Source organism: Protopterus annectens, chromosome 4.part0, assembly GCF_019279795.1.
Source record: "Protopterus annectens isolate FY-2018-M chromosome 4.part0, PAN1.0, whole genome shotgun sequence".
NCBI lineage: Eukaryota > Metazoa > Chordata > Ceratodontiformes > Protopteridae > Protopterus > Protopterus annectens.
In genome coordinates this window covers 362,373,492-362,389,436 of record NC_056733.1, presented here as the reverse complement: position 1 = coordinate 362,389,436, position 15,945 = coordinate 362,373,492, and positions in this window count along the sequence as shown.

Here is a 15,945-nt window from a genome sequence, read left to right as displayed (position 1 = left end):
ATGGTGAGAAAAGGAAAGAGTGGAGAGTGATGTTAAAAAGAGCAGAGGGTGTAGAGAGTGACATTGAGAAGAAGAGAGGGTGCTGAGTGATGTTGTGAAGAGAAGAGGGTGGAGGGTGATGTTGAGAAGTGGAAAGGGTGGAGAGTAACAGTGAGAAGAGGAGAGTGTGGAGAGTGATGTTGAGAATAAAACAGGGTGTAGGGTGTGACACTGAGAAGAGGAGAGGGAGTAAAGTGTGGTGTTGAGAAAATGATAGGGTGGAGACTGATGTTGAAAAGAGCAGAGGGTGTAGAGAGTGGCATTGAGAATTGGAGAGAATGGAGAGTGATGTTTAGAAGAGGAGAGGGTAGAGAGTGATGTTGGGACAGTGGAGAGGGTGGACAGTAAAGTTGAAAACAGCAGAGGGTGTAGCGAGTGACACTGAGAAGATGAGTAGGTGGAGAGTGACATTGAGAAGAGTAAGCGTGTAGAGAGTGACGTTGAGAAAAGGAGCGGGTGGAGAGTAACGTAAAGAGGAAAGGGTGGAGAGTGACTGAGAAGAGAAGAGGGTGGAGGGTGATGTTGAGAAGAAGAGATGATTGAGACTGAAACTGAGAACAGAAGAGGGTATAGAGCGTGGTATTGATAACAGGAGAGGGTGTAAAGAGTGACATTGAGAAAAAGAGAGGGTGAAGAGTAATGTTGAAAAGAGGAGAAGATGGAGAGTGATGTGGAGAAGAGGAGAGGATGTAGAGTGTGATGTTGGTCAGACAGAATGGAAGGAGAATCAGGAAGAGGACTAGGAGGAAAAGAGGGATGACATGTTCTAGTTGAGAATTGTGCTTGTCATTCCTTTGTGCAATATAATAGCTTAAACCACTATAATAAATGTGGAAAGGAAATATGCTTTCAGACCAAGCTGTAGTAATATTATTGCCCAAAATGCATTTGCTTTTTAGAGTATTTAAATAGGTATTGCTTAAGCTGCCTTCTGAATTTTTGGTGTGGTTCAATTGCTTTTACTTTAGAGGATAAGGATTACTAAATCTTTGGAGACAGCACTGAGAAAGCATGAGCTTTACAATTAAGTTTTTTTATTATTTTTATGGGGTATAATCCAGTTGATGTCGAAGAGGTGAGTGACAGGTTGTATATGGAGGCTGTTTTGATCATTCTCCCAGAAAAAAAGGGAAATTATTATAGACTAAGATTAGAGACCAGAGAGTTTGCAAGAAGTACTGATATTTTTTTTAAATGGAGCCATTTTGTTTTTATGAGTGTGGTGCAGTGATGTTCCTTATCCAATTATAGTGTTATAAACCTACATATATTATTAGATGCAAACTGATGGTTAGTTCTTATTGGTAAATGTTGTGCTTAGGGGAAGTCAATATTCTAACTATGAAAGAAGGACTCACTTTCCTTTTCCAAGTTTCACTGTAGAGGATACTTTGATTGTAGTAGCCTGAACATGGTGTTGAAAGTTAATATGTGGATGAGTCTAGTCACCAAGGTATGTGAAATGCTACAAACCTTTTAGTTTTCTTGGTTACTGCAGATGATAATCCACCTTTTTTGAGAGGGTTGATAATCTGTGGATGGCTCATAATAGTATATATTATCCATCCAGCCATCCATCCATCCATCCACAACCATTTTTGCACAGGGATACAGGGTTTCACTTCAACAGTGACAAACATCTAGAGCCAAGGTTTACACTGCCAGGTTGCCAGCCCGCCATGGCAGTTCTTCCACAACACACACTCAAATGCACACTCACACCTATGGTCAACTTAAGAGTGTCCAGTCCACCTACTGTATATCTTTGGAATGTGGAAGAAAATCGGAGCACTCAAAGGAAAACCACGTAAACACAGGAAGGACATGCAGAGTCCACACAGAAGGCACTCCAGCCACGAATTGAACCTTGGACCCTCTTGCTGTGAGGCATGTGATTATTATTATGATTATTATTTATTATTATTATTACTATCACTATTAATGTTTAAGTAACAATGAGCTTGCACTGAAGTAACTAGTCTAATAGTTATGACAGGTGTGTTAGTACAGTACATATTCTGTTAGCAGAGTTATTAGTTCTGTATATGACCAGTAATCTGTGTAAGAGAAAATAATTGAACTGTATGGAGAGGTTAGCAGGTAGTTTGTTAGTGAAGAGAGACAGAGAGAGGAAAATGAGAAAGAGAAAGAGGATTGACCCATGTATGAATGATTGTTAAGTGAGGTGGGAAGAGTTGTTCCATTCATTGCGCTACAGTGGAACTTTTTCTTCTCTAAAAAGAGAATGCAAAAGGACTGAGTTGTCAACAAGATTAAAGGACTTTACTAGGCTGATATAATGTGATTCCTGTTTATAGAGCATTAAGTATATCATCTGTAAAAGTGTAAAGGACACTCATCTTCAACCAGACTAGAAGTCATGCTGTTGCCAATAGAGACAGAGAGAGAGAAAGACAGTGAGGAAATTTGGTACATTTGAATGTATTTGATGGTTGGATGTATACCAGTTTCTCAACTGTTTTGCCTAGACTATGTAATACTAAGGACTGATGTTTATGCATACAATTAATAAATATAATCCTTATTGCATTCTGTAGAGTGCAATCTATGTTACATGCAAACAATTATTTTCTGCCAGTCATTATTTTATATAATCCATATTGTATCCTGTGTTGTGGAATCTATGTTACCTAAAATTATTTTATGTGATCCATCCATTACTTTACATAATCTTTGCTGCACCTTGTAGAGTACAATCCATTTTACTTTCCTTTTCATGATGTACAGTCTTTCTTCTTGCTGCACTGCTTTCTAACCATTACGGCATGCAAGCATGTATAATATGCATTCCTAGATGTATCCTGAAGCATACAATAAATGTTAGATTATTTTCTGCTTGCTTTACTAGAAAACGTAAATGTTAAAATGATACTGTGTCTCACATAGTTTGTACTCCCCGGCCAAGTCTGTAAATGGTCTTTTGGAATCAGTGCTCTACCTTGGATAATAAATACAAATAAATCAATAATATAAGTACACACACACACACACACACACACACACACACACACACACACACACAAACACACACATATACATATCTGTTTCAACTTATTGATTGATGACTTACAACTCACTAAGGAAACAACTTGGTGATCACAGCTCAATGAAGTTAAACTTCCATATTATTTCTTTTCATAGGAAATCACTGTTGGTACAGTGTTTTCTAGTTAAGTGCATACCAGCAATGTTCCTTTTTCTGGAAGATTTCCCCTTCATGACTGTGCAACCATGGACTTGGTATATAAAAGTTTAGGGGTACAGAGGCAGGTGGTGAAGGGGTGTGCCCCCTTACAAAAAACATTTACATTTAATGTTCTTGCGGGGTTGAATTGTCGAGCAGTTGTGCTGCACAATGTGGTTCCTCAAAGATTTGTAACTCAAGGGCTTGTAGAAGAGCACACATGCATGCTTACATATATGCAACTCAATGTTTAATTGTGGAAAGAAAGCATGTGTAGTTAATATACAAAAACAATGCAATGAGGCCATTGCTAAGAATTAAAAGAATTCCTGTTGCATGTTTGATAGTCATTGAAATTGTGAGAATTTAAGTGCGATTATGGAGAAATATATACTAACTCCAAATTTGCTGTATTTTGTAGTGCTTCTTCTCTGAGGTATGAGTTAGTTTAAGTAAGTAACAGGACTAGGGGGTAGCCGCCCACAATAGAGGTACAGTGAGACTTGCCCCTCAAAAAATGCTCCAGATATGTAATAATGAATTTTTAATTTTCTTGTTACTTATGTTAAATCACACTTAACTTTTCTTAGTTTCAAGACTTGCGTTATCAAGTCTCAAACTTCTGACAGGGAGCCATCATAAAGCCACAATGTTATGTTGAGAGTTGTAGCAAAATGAAATCCACATACTTGAATGCTCCATATAAAATGTATAAGCACCACTTTTAAACTGAGTTTATAGGTGTAATATTCACTCTTCCTCACAAAGTTTGCATTGTGTTTTAAGTTAACAGGAGTTGTGAAATGAGATTAAATTTTCATGGAGCCTGATGAGATGACTTGATGTTTATCTGCCTCTAAAACATGTTTTTGTTTGCATTTCTTTATTGTTTAATTGAAATACGTATTTAATGTTTTCTTTTCTATTTTCCTTCTTTGTTTTTGGAGTAGATTTATATACCGGCCTTGCCATTTGTTTCAAATGACCCAGGATAGGGAACACATCTTCAATACTTGGTCACATTAATCAGTTAATTTTTACACAATACTTTGCTGTGTGTTGCCAATAATTTACGTCTCCTTCCTCATATGATACTGCTTCAGGTATTGGTGTAAATCAACAGTTACCATTGGCAAATGTGTGGATGATTAAATAATATCAATGCCTACCATGAATGCACAAGACTTCTGATCTTTCCCAATGTTAGGCCCTGCATGTTTACTGAAAATAAAATAATATCACGAACGGAGAGCAAATACTAAAACTGAAATAGTATGAAGAGATGATACAGGGCAGTAAGCAAGAGATACAGTCACTACTGATTGCTGAAGTAGAGACTGAAAATCAACATACTGCATCCATCTCCTCGAGAAGATGAAGTAAAATGCTAACAATGAAAACAGCCATCCTTTTCCACACACCAGATTTGAAACATTAAATATGACTTTCAAATACACGCTTTCTATTCCACTGGATTAGTGTTGTCATAGAATACAAAAAAGGAAAGGAGAAGAACTCATAGAAAGGACTCTTCTAATGTGCTGTTCTAGCAGTGATTTACTATGCATCAAGCAGGCAGTTAATGCAGTATTTTAAGGTACTCAGCACATGTAGAGGTACTGGAGTGATTCAGCGACAGCTGTATTATATATCACAGCTGTTTAATGAAGTTATAGTATATAACAGTCAAAGAGATGTCAAAACAGAAGGGTAGCCATTAGGTACCTATAGATACACATCTAAAAACCCAGTAGTGGAACAACGCAAGTGCAGCATGCATGAACCACTCCCTCATATACACAGCAAACAGCTACACACAAATGAGGTGGCAGCTACACAAAGCAATCTGTTCACTCACATCACCCACTTTATATTGCTATCTCAGTTGTTGCAGAGCAGTTGTATTAATGTAATGTTATCCACAGCTAACTGTACTGATATCTGTACAGCCCAATATGTGTCTTCTATCTGGCAAGATACAATACTTTTGATATAACAAACTCAAATGATATGCAAGTAGTTAGGATGCAGGAAGGTGGATTGCACCCACTGCAATTCAGTATGCTACACTGTCCAGAATCTTCCTCCAGATGAATCTGGACTTAATGGTCTACACTGCATCCAGTGTCATTTGCTGTACAATGTATGTTATGTAACTGCAAGAGACGAAGTGTCCACATGCTGGGTGTCCTAGATCTATGTTAATCCCATAATGTAACTGGCAGAAAGGTGCTCTGTCATTTGCTTTACTTCTGCAATAGTTACCACAAGTTCTTATTGCATTAAATAATAAAGAAAACTCATTGCCATTCTACAAGTATGCATCTTTACCCTCAAATACTGTTGCACTGCACTAACACATGACATGGAACGTGGCCCTGTCCTACCAGTCATACATCTGTTTGAGTGCTACCCTCCTATCAATGTACTTTTGGAAAAAACAGAACACAATGGCATTGTTCAGCCCTCTAGCTGGAGTGCACTGAGAGGCATTTCAAGATCCTATTAAATGGAAAAACACAAAATACAAAAAAGGACAAATCCCCTTTGTTTAATTCTCTACATATTCTCCCTCAAGATCACTTTGATCTATAGGCACAAACCTTTTGGGATGTTAAAAAAATCACTTAACAGTTCTAGAGACTCCTTATAGTCCACTTATGTTTCAAAAATGTTCATTTCCCTCCTCCAAACAATTAGACAAAATCCACCAATCTCTTCCTGTTTAATTTCTGGTTAAGCTTCTGAACCTGTATACAAAAACAATCTCAGTTTCTTTCATCTACTATTTCTACCACTCTTCTACACCCCATCATGTTCACTTTGCGGTATCTCTAATTCTGTCTTCCCTTTGACTTTTTACTCTAACATTCCTATCATCACAAGAAATCCCCCATTATACTAAATGCTCACTACCCAACTTTTCATTAAGGTGGTCTCTCTCCCGTTCCTTTACTGTTCTTCTCTCATCCTTAACTCAAGCTTTTTAAACTAATTCCATTCCTTCTCTCTTCTATATACCAGCTACTATCTCCCTCTGTCATAGCAGATCTTGATGTTAGCTTACATGTATGTGCTATTTATATCAGTGAATGCTGCAACTCTTAAATCTTTGCCTTTTTATCATAATATTTTTTACTGTATTTAACATATCACTGAATGTTGCAACTCTCCCATCGTTGCCTTTTTTGTATCATGACACAAACACACGTTTCTTTAACAGCCATTGACCTATTTTTTTTCCTTTTTGGAGCTTTATTCCCTAGGCCTCCATGTAAAAGGGGTTTTGTATGGCTCTATTAGATTATTCTGAAAAACAAACTCTCTCTCTCTCTCTCTCTACATATATATATATATATATATATATATATACACACACACGCACACACACACACACACACACACACACACACACACACACACACACAAACACACACACACACACACACACACATGCGCGCACGTGCACGCACACACACACACGCATATATATATATATATATATATATATATATATATATATATATATATATATATTTATGCATGTATATATATAAATATATATATATATATATATATAGATATATATATATATATATAGATACACGTATATACACACAGACACACACACACACACACACACACACACACACACACACACACACACACATACATATATATATATGGGTCTAGGACACATGCTTGACTAGCATATGTCCGAATCACAAAACATCGAACACACATACATGAAAGCACTTAACATCGAAAAGCACTTCATTGTATGTGTAGTTCAAAAAAAAAATCTATGTTTCTGCAGTGGGTCTTCTCCCTGCACCCCCCCCCACACCCCCCTACTTTATTATTCCCACTCCAAGATTGCACTACAGTGGAGAAAAAGGAATTTTCCTTTACTCACACTGTAGTCCGATCTACGAAACAGGCACACATACACGGAAGTGCTTGCCGATGTTAAGTGCTTTCGTGTATGTGTGTTCGATGTTTTGTGATTCGGACATGTGCTAGTCGAGCATGTGTCCGGATCCCAGATATATAGATATATATATATATATATATATATATATATATATATATATATATATATATATATATATATATATATATATATATATATGTATATATATATATATATATATATATATGTAATGTGATAATTGATACTCAGTGATAGCTTTAGTTAACATAAAACAATGACAGCAGCATTTTGTTTTGTTATGACCAAACAATTATTCAAGCTAACGATCCAATGGTGTAAAGGGACAAAGCCCTGACTTTTACCCATATAACCAGGGACTAATTAACAGTCTAGTACTGGAGAGGCTAACAAGAGTTGGGAAAGGAATGAAGAGTTGTGCTCATTTATATCTTCTATGGCAAAACAGAGGGGGGTGGGCCTAGCAACAGGTCCTGTGACACAGATTACTTAATGGAGACTTTTATGGAGGCCTTTGCTACAAGAGAGCAGGGACACCTACCTGCAAGCTTACTTCACCTCCAAAAGAAAATCATAACTCTGAGGAATGCCCAGGGCATGTCCAGCTGACCCAGGAGCACTAAATAAACATGCATAGTGAATCGGGATGTTGTTGTTGTTTTTCTTTCAGCTTTTCCGCGGTTAGGGGTCGCCACAGCAGAACTCTGGTCCTCTAATGATTGGCAGTCAATTTTTATGGTGCCGAGGTGGCCCATTCATGCATGTCTTTCGAACACCACTTGACCGCGGGGAGGACATGCAGACTCCACACAGAAGGTGCTTCAGCCAAGAATCGAACAAAAGAACCTCTTGCTGTGAGGCAACAACACTACCACTGCACCACCCTGGCTTGCATAGTGAATCGGGATAAAACTAGAAAACCCCTAACCATATCACAGATGTTTCCCCACTCCCAGTACTTAGTTTTATCTCAAGGATAACAAACAGACTGCAGATATCTCACTCAGAGGAATGGAGTGGTTGGTCAGTTGAGTGGATGGCATCAGAATCAAAAACAAATAAATGAATAAATACATACATGCATGCATATTACTTCATACTGTGACAGCAGCACTTAGTCATGAGAGCTTACTGTAAAGTTGCAAATTAATTTATTTTGTCAAATGCAGTTTTGTTTTGCATTTTAAATATCTGCTAATATTGCTGTATAACTGGGGATGCTTTAAATGCAAAAAATAATTATTGATGTTCTTCTGTCTGCTTTCTAGCATATCTGCCCACCCTCCAGAGAAAGGTGGGATTACTTTCTTCACATTCTAAGGCTTGCTTCATCCTGTTTGCTGTAACTTCTGCATTCACAAATTTGATCAGTTGCTTTCCCTGTATGAAATCTTATCCCTTATTCTATATTATAAACATCTATGAGACTACTGGATTTTTAAGTCAAGAACTCTATACTGTGCTCAAACCACCTGCCTCATATGGCTTGAATGATAGTAGGTGCAATGATAAGCACACTGCAAGCTTCTCATGTTGCTCAGTAAAGTGCCCACTGCATCTGGCTTCACCAGATGGTTTCTTTGCTATTAGAAATATAGACAGAAATGTATAAGCCACCATTTGAACTCTTTCTTCCAGCAGGATTACAAAGATCTGGAGGAAAATCCATTGCATTCTGTTTATGTAAGCAGTTGGCCCTCCTTAAAGAGTGACCACTTGGACAGGAAAGTCTAAATTTTCCACTATGTCCTCTGTTAAATAAATTATGACTCTACAGTAGCCATATTATCCTGTGTGAAGAAAAGGGGTTTCTTGCTCCTTTGCCTATGATTTCACTTGCAAAGATGGTCAGTATGAGTACATATGATAACGAGACCATTCACATATCATCTAGTACCATTGTACTTTCTTATGCAGCCATAATATACAAAAGTTACATTATGCAGAGCAAAGCAATGATAAGGAATGCAGATAGGTAGGTAAATTCGACCAATGCTGCTTTACAGATCGCTATATTATTGCACCAAAGTTATCTTACTGCTGTCCAACTATATAAAGATATGTAACAACATCTACACATAAGGGGGACTGTACATGGAAGATCTGTAGAACTATTACACTGAAAGTGTGGTGAGCCACAGGCAAAGTCATCATGAATTAGTAGAGGGATCTAAGACAGTGATGTAAATTTGAAATAAAGATATATCAAATATCCATGATGGAGTGAGGGAAAAAAAAACTGTTGGTTTCAACTTCACTGTTAGTCAAGGAAAAAGGAACTCACTGGGGCAAACAGTTGTAATTGTTTAAATTCTGCTTTTAATGATCATTCAAGCTACACCGTCAGTAACTGAAATACAACTTTGACAAAGAACTGGAAGTGTTATCGCCCTGTACAGTAGTAAATTACGGATCACGTATTCCATTTCATTAATTTACCTCATATACTGCCTGATTAAAATGTCAGTCAAATTTCTTGCAACAAAGGCAAGTTTAGCAATGTCATTTGAAGAGAAATTACTTGAAATTGCTTTGAGCTTCTGGGCTGTTGTCATGGAAATACTATTCTTTTTTCTATTGGCTTAAACAAAAAGTAATATCAAGTGAGGGCCCAATTAGCATTTGATACTTTTTCCAGTCTGTCATTTTGATAGTGAAGAACTAATGCTCCAAATTCAAATGCTTAAATACACTATTTTCAGCATTTCCCAATAATGAGTAATTTGTAAAGACAGTCAGTAAAAATAAAATGTGCACTGTAATCGAACATTGTATTACTTTTAAGTTTACACAAAGTTGCTATTTTTTTTGTATTTTTACAGGTTAGGAATGTATTTCACATTGGAAGTGTAGAATTGGCAGGTTAGGTCTTACAGCTATGCGTTCTTGTAATTCTTGACAAAATCTCTGCATTGTTTCATTTGCCCTTATTTGGGCCTGCTGCACTATATTTGTACTTCTTTATTTGTATCTACTAAATTAGGACAGACACATAATGGTGCCACTAAAAACTTGAAAAGTGTAGGCCACATTTATAATGCCACAACTCTTATGGATGCATAATGCATACCAGTATTGTAATTCATATTTTAACATAATCATTACTGTCAAAAATCATATGCCGTTAGGCATGTATAAGTTATTGTATTCTTTAGTGAAACACCATTTTGGGAACATAAACACACACAAGCTATTTTATGTACTGACATAGACTTGTAAAAAAATCTAAGGAGCATTTAACTGTGACAGACCTCCTACTTTAAAGGTGATGCATAATATGACAGAAGTTATAATAATAAATTTAGGACAGGAAATGAAAATATATAAATAAGAATAACATTTCATTTTTTCACCATTTTAAACTGTCATCTAAAAATGCTTTAATTAAAGCATTAGTCGACAGTTATTTCTAAGTTACATTTTCAAAGTCCCTAAAGAATGAACTATTACTGAAAATGTCACATCGAGGAGATGGAAAGAACTAAACTAAACTTTATTAACTTTTACCACAAACATATAATGGATACATATGAAGACAGCAGCAACATTTTATATAGTTGCTGCTTGGGATTTCTGAAAATAGATAAAAAAATCATAAGTTGAGTCAGCAAAAATGTTATATTAGCTAGATATAGCAATCTATACAGATTAATATTTTATAGATTTTAATATTGTCAGTGTGACTTACATTTCCAGCTACGCTATCATCTAATTGTAGATGGCCACCAATTCAACTCCTTAGCAATCTATTTCTGTAAGCTGTTTAAAATAAATCATGACTGTAATTATCTTCCTCCATTTCTGTTAGACATGGAACAAACAAATTATATTCCTGTAAAAATCATACTAATCCAGGCCAGAAGGTAGGTCCACACAGGTATGACACTGGGTCTTTTAAAACTTGAGGAAGGAAATTACCTGTAAGACAGCAATTGAAGGGTAGCAATTAGCCTTCTGCTACCTAGACAGAGGTGTCTTGTAGCAGGTAAATCATTGTGTGTCTCCAGAGATGAGGAGGGAGATACTAGTCGTTAAGAAACATTGTTGCAATACCTGTACTCAAGTGCCCCCTGCAGTAAATTGGCTGAGAGTACTCAGAGATTGAGACAAGATAGCCACAAGGGATACATCTAAGCAAAGTCTAACAGCCATAATAAAAGTTTATGGACTCTGCTCCAGCCCTCCCTGCACTGAACTTTAGCTCTGAGATTGGTATCTTGTGAAGGAGAATTTGTCTGGCTCCAGAGTTCCTATCAGCATATCTTCAAATCAATAAGGGGCAGAAACTAAAAGGGATAGTAAACAAGCCTCCTTAGGAATGTGAACATAAACAGACCTGAAATATTTGTGTCATTTATTAACTAATATAGTATTTATAAAATACCTTAAAACTAAAGCAGGCTTGATTTGCATATTATAAACAGAATTGCATGCTAATCAAATTGAAAGACTGTGTTAAAGAACACTGATAGAGCTTCAAACTAATGTTTGAAGAGGCGCTAAATCAACAAAGTAGATTGTGCAAAACATGGAGACATAAAAGGCTCACCCTTTTCTTGCTTGGCAGATAAACTGATGACAGTAAACAGAATAGTATTGGGGAGGAATATGTACACTGTGCCTGGTGACGAGAAAGGAAACATTTAGAAACAAAGCTTTCATGAAGTGAATGAAGTTGGAAAGAAGATGGCAGAAAAAGTAAATTAAAACAATACACTGTGTGAAAAAAAATATATGCTTTACTATCCCTTGGGGCACTGAGGCTATAATATATTTTCAGTATCTATTCATTTTTAAACAGTCCATTTTTTATACAAGACAAGAGCTGGAATGCAAACCAATTTATGGCTTGGGCAAGGCACTACACAAGGATTCTACTGCTGCTAAAGGCTGCCATGATTCTTATTAAAGGATTGCACGATACATGCAAAGAAGGAAGCATACATCCCTACGCTATTGGCCACAATCCTTATACCTTATTTAGAAAATGTATATATGGAAATAAAACATCAATATAATCCATAGTGGAAGGTATGGTTGTTAACTGAAAATTTCCATCGTGGTATGTCACATGTCCCATATGAGCTGCTAAATAGCAAGTTACCACTCTAGTCAAGGGAGTCTTTAAGCAATCAACTCTATTTTTGTAAACCTGCAAAGATATTATAGGCAATGAGAATAGGTGTCTATATTTGGGGATAATCATGTAATACAAGAACTCTCCTACATGTCCCAGTACAAACTGAAATAAAACATTTTGGCATACAATCAAAATTAATGGGCTCATGAAAGGGGACTTTTTCTGGTCATTTGGACTGTTTCGTCTGTACTAGTTCATACTACTTTTTCTCTTTCTATATATAGATATATGTGCGTGTGTGCGTGTGTGCGTGTGTGCGTGTGCGTGTGTGTGTGTGTGTGTGTGTGTGTGTGTGTGTGTATGCATTTATTGACTGGGATATTTCAACTGATATGTTTAGAATTGTTGACAGGTGCCAAAAGGTTTCACTATCCATGAAAATCATACAGAGTCATGGTCTATTATAGTCAACATATAGCTTTCTTTGTGGTGTGTGGGGACAAAGCCCTCATTGACAGGGTTTGTGGGAAATGCATTTAAAGCAAAAAATTCTGTGATGAGGCTCTGTGTATATTTGATTTACTTAGGTGCTATTTTTGACTATTTTATGTTTGTAAGCACTTCTGGTATATTTTGAATGTTTTGCTGTCGTTAGGTTATGTGTTCTTTTTTTTGGAGTGCTGTGTGGGGTAAGTTGCTGTATATTTATTTGACCAGCCTCAGATGGTTCTTTTTCGCTATCGCAGTGCATCAGTTGTGTATGTAGTTAGTTGATGAGTGTGCATCGTTTATGTGTGTTTAGGTAAGTGTATTTTAAGCACTGATGCTGCACAGTTACTTATGAAGAAACATAGTAATGCACATAATGGTGACAGCTAGTGGCATGGTCACTGCATGTCCACAAACAATTACATATGTGCAGTGGTGTGCACCACCATAGAGGATAACTGTGCTGGTGTTTAACACTTAGCTGTGTAGTGTCCCCCTGGTCTAACCCCCACCTATTCTCAAATGCATCCACTTATAGCAAAGCTTGGTATCATGTTTAACAGTGTCATTACTGGTACTATTTAGTGAAAAAGTTGCTAGAGTAATATGATTTACTTTAATCTAAGTTTAGTAATTAATGACATTTCTCTAGTGTAACTGTCAACACTGTTCAATATGTGTTGCATGCCATAGTCATTACTGTTACGTCACAAAAACAAGAAGGTTTTAGAGGCAGCAAACATCTGAGACAAAGTACAGTTGTGCGGGCAGCTTAATAGAAATTGTTCAAGCAGATCACTAATTTAGTTATCCTTGATGGGACTTAGCCAGTAGTTGTCCCCTCCATATGTCTGCAATGATTTCCACAACAAAATGATCCTTCTGCCTTAGCATGGTACACATCCAAATATTTGTATGTCCAAGCATGCCATCATAAGAATGGATCTGCCTACACTGTTTTAAAGCTCTCTTGCCCAGAACTTCTGGCAAGGTCATTAAAGATAACTGTGAGGCTGTGGTAACACAAAAGATGGCATAAGTAGGAAGAGGCAAATGGTCCATGTCACAGCTTCACAGTAAATTACTAGGCTAATGGCTTAAGAACACTTACAAGCCAAGTCAATATAACCCCCATGTTACCCAGTATATGGCACCTAGGGGCAAGAGGATGGCATGGATTTGTACCTATACCTTGAATATCTTACAGATTCCTCCTCTCCATAAGAAACATAGGTTCCACCCCAGGTGTGAATTTGCAATTCCCCACCCACCGATCCAAACTGTGTTTGAAGTTGGCCAGGACCATGCCCCATCTATAGATCCTAAATATAGAAAGAGAAAGTAGGGAAGATGAAATACTGCAGTTCCCCTGAATCATCATCCAAAAATGAGTCAATGAATTGAAGAAAATATCTGTAACTTTGGAGAATGGGTAACATAAGATAAACAGGATAAAATAAGATAGGTAGGATAGGGGTACCCCACCCAAGCCAACAAGGTTCAAGTTATAATGGAGACTAAGGGTAGTGCAGCATGAAGGTGAGTGTCACATAGTACTACAACAGTGATCTATTCCAGTATCAACTATGATGGGAAATTGCTTACATAACTGTAGTATGTTGATCAGCTAGATCACTGTTGCAGTAAGTAGTCCTTACTTATGCATTTATTTATTTATTTACTTATTTATTCTCTTTGTTAACCTGGATAAGTCCACTAACCCTTGACATTCTGGCTCAGTTTTAGCACAAGCCCAGGGAAAACAGCTCCAAAAAAGATTACCAAGCAAACAAATGCTACTGGGGTTGTTCCCAGAGCTCTGAGGAGTATGAGTAGTGGCAGAAGGAGACGATGTCGGAATGCCTTGTAAAGCATTGTGCAAAGCACACCCTCACCCTGAAATGAATATCCAGCCTATGTGTGGAAATGGTATGAATGGATGTACATGTGGCAGCATCCAAAATAACCTGAGTATCTACTCCTTTTAAGAATGCCACTGTGGTTGTAATGCCCCTACCACTAGGAGTCCTGACTGGGTTGCTTAGGAATTCCCTTGTGATGAGTAGCAATACTGAATACAGTAAGAAAGCCATTTAGAAATAATTTGCTTGGACATTGGTTCTCCCATTTTCTTGTCAGGAAAAGAAATAAACAGATTGACAGATTTTTCTGACCATCTAGGATCTATGGTGGTAATATCTGAGTTGTGTATGTGCATTGAGGGAATTAATTCTTTCGCCCTTAAACTGAATATAAAAAAAGAAGGGTGAAGCTGAATGGTCTTGATTGAAGGTGGAATGTGTGACCACTTTAGGAATAAAAGAATGGTCGGTTGAAAGAATTGCCCTAGTTTTATGGAATACTACAAAGGCACAGTGCACATTAAAGCCTGTAGTTCTGAAACTCTCTGAGGCAATGTGAGGGCCAACAGCAGAACATTTTTCCATAATAGGAATTTTATATAAGTGGAAGAGACCAGTTCAAAGGAAACCTGAATAGGTTTTTCAGCACATAATTCAAGTTTCAGGGAAGAGCTCTCTTTTTCTAGGTAGTCTGAGGTACACTACTACCTTTTGGAATTACTTTACTGGTCTAAGTCTGTATAAGGTCAGCAGACAGTGGAGGATCCAGATGAAGGCAGGCTGAAACTGCTGAGAGATGAACACTGACTGACTTATAGGACAAACTAGCCCAAATAACTTAGTCTGATAGATTCCGACAGTACATTTGGAGGTTCAGGGTCAATCCCAAACTGTCTAGCAGATTCATGGAGAATTCCAATGCCCTGCTAAGCTCCTCCTGAGAGGCTGTCTGGATGACACTGTTGCCCACATATGGGAATATGTGGATACCCTTGATTTTGCAACAGACAAGTCCAAGAGCCATGCAGTAACCATTTGAAATTGTGGGACCCACTCCAAGGAGTCCAGAAACATGGAGACTGAATGGCTGTAAAAACAGACTTACATATACTAAGTCTGAGATGGTTGTTTCTTGCAAAATCCCCCCCACCAAGATATTTTGAGGGAATGCGAAAGCGTGAGTTGGGGTGGAGTTTGGGATAGAGGTTTGGGGTAGGTGAAATAGAAATCATATAGTCATGACTGTTGCCTGTTGGAATTTGAGCCCAAGTAGTTCCCTAGTTTTCTCTTTGCTGTCACTGACATCTTTTTTTCAACT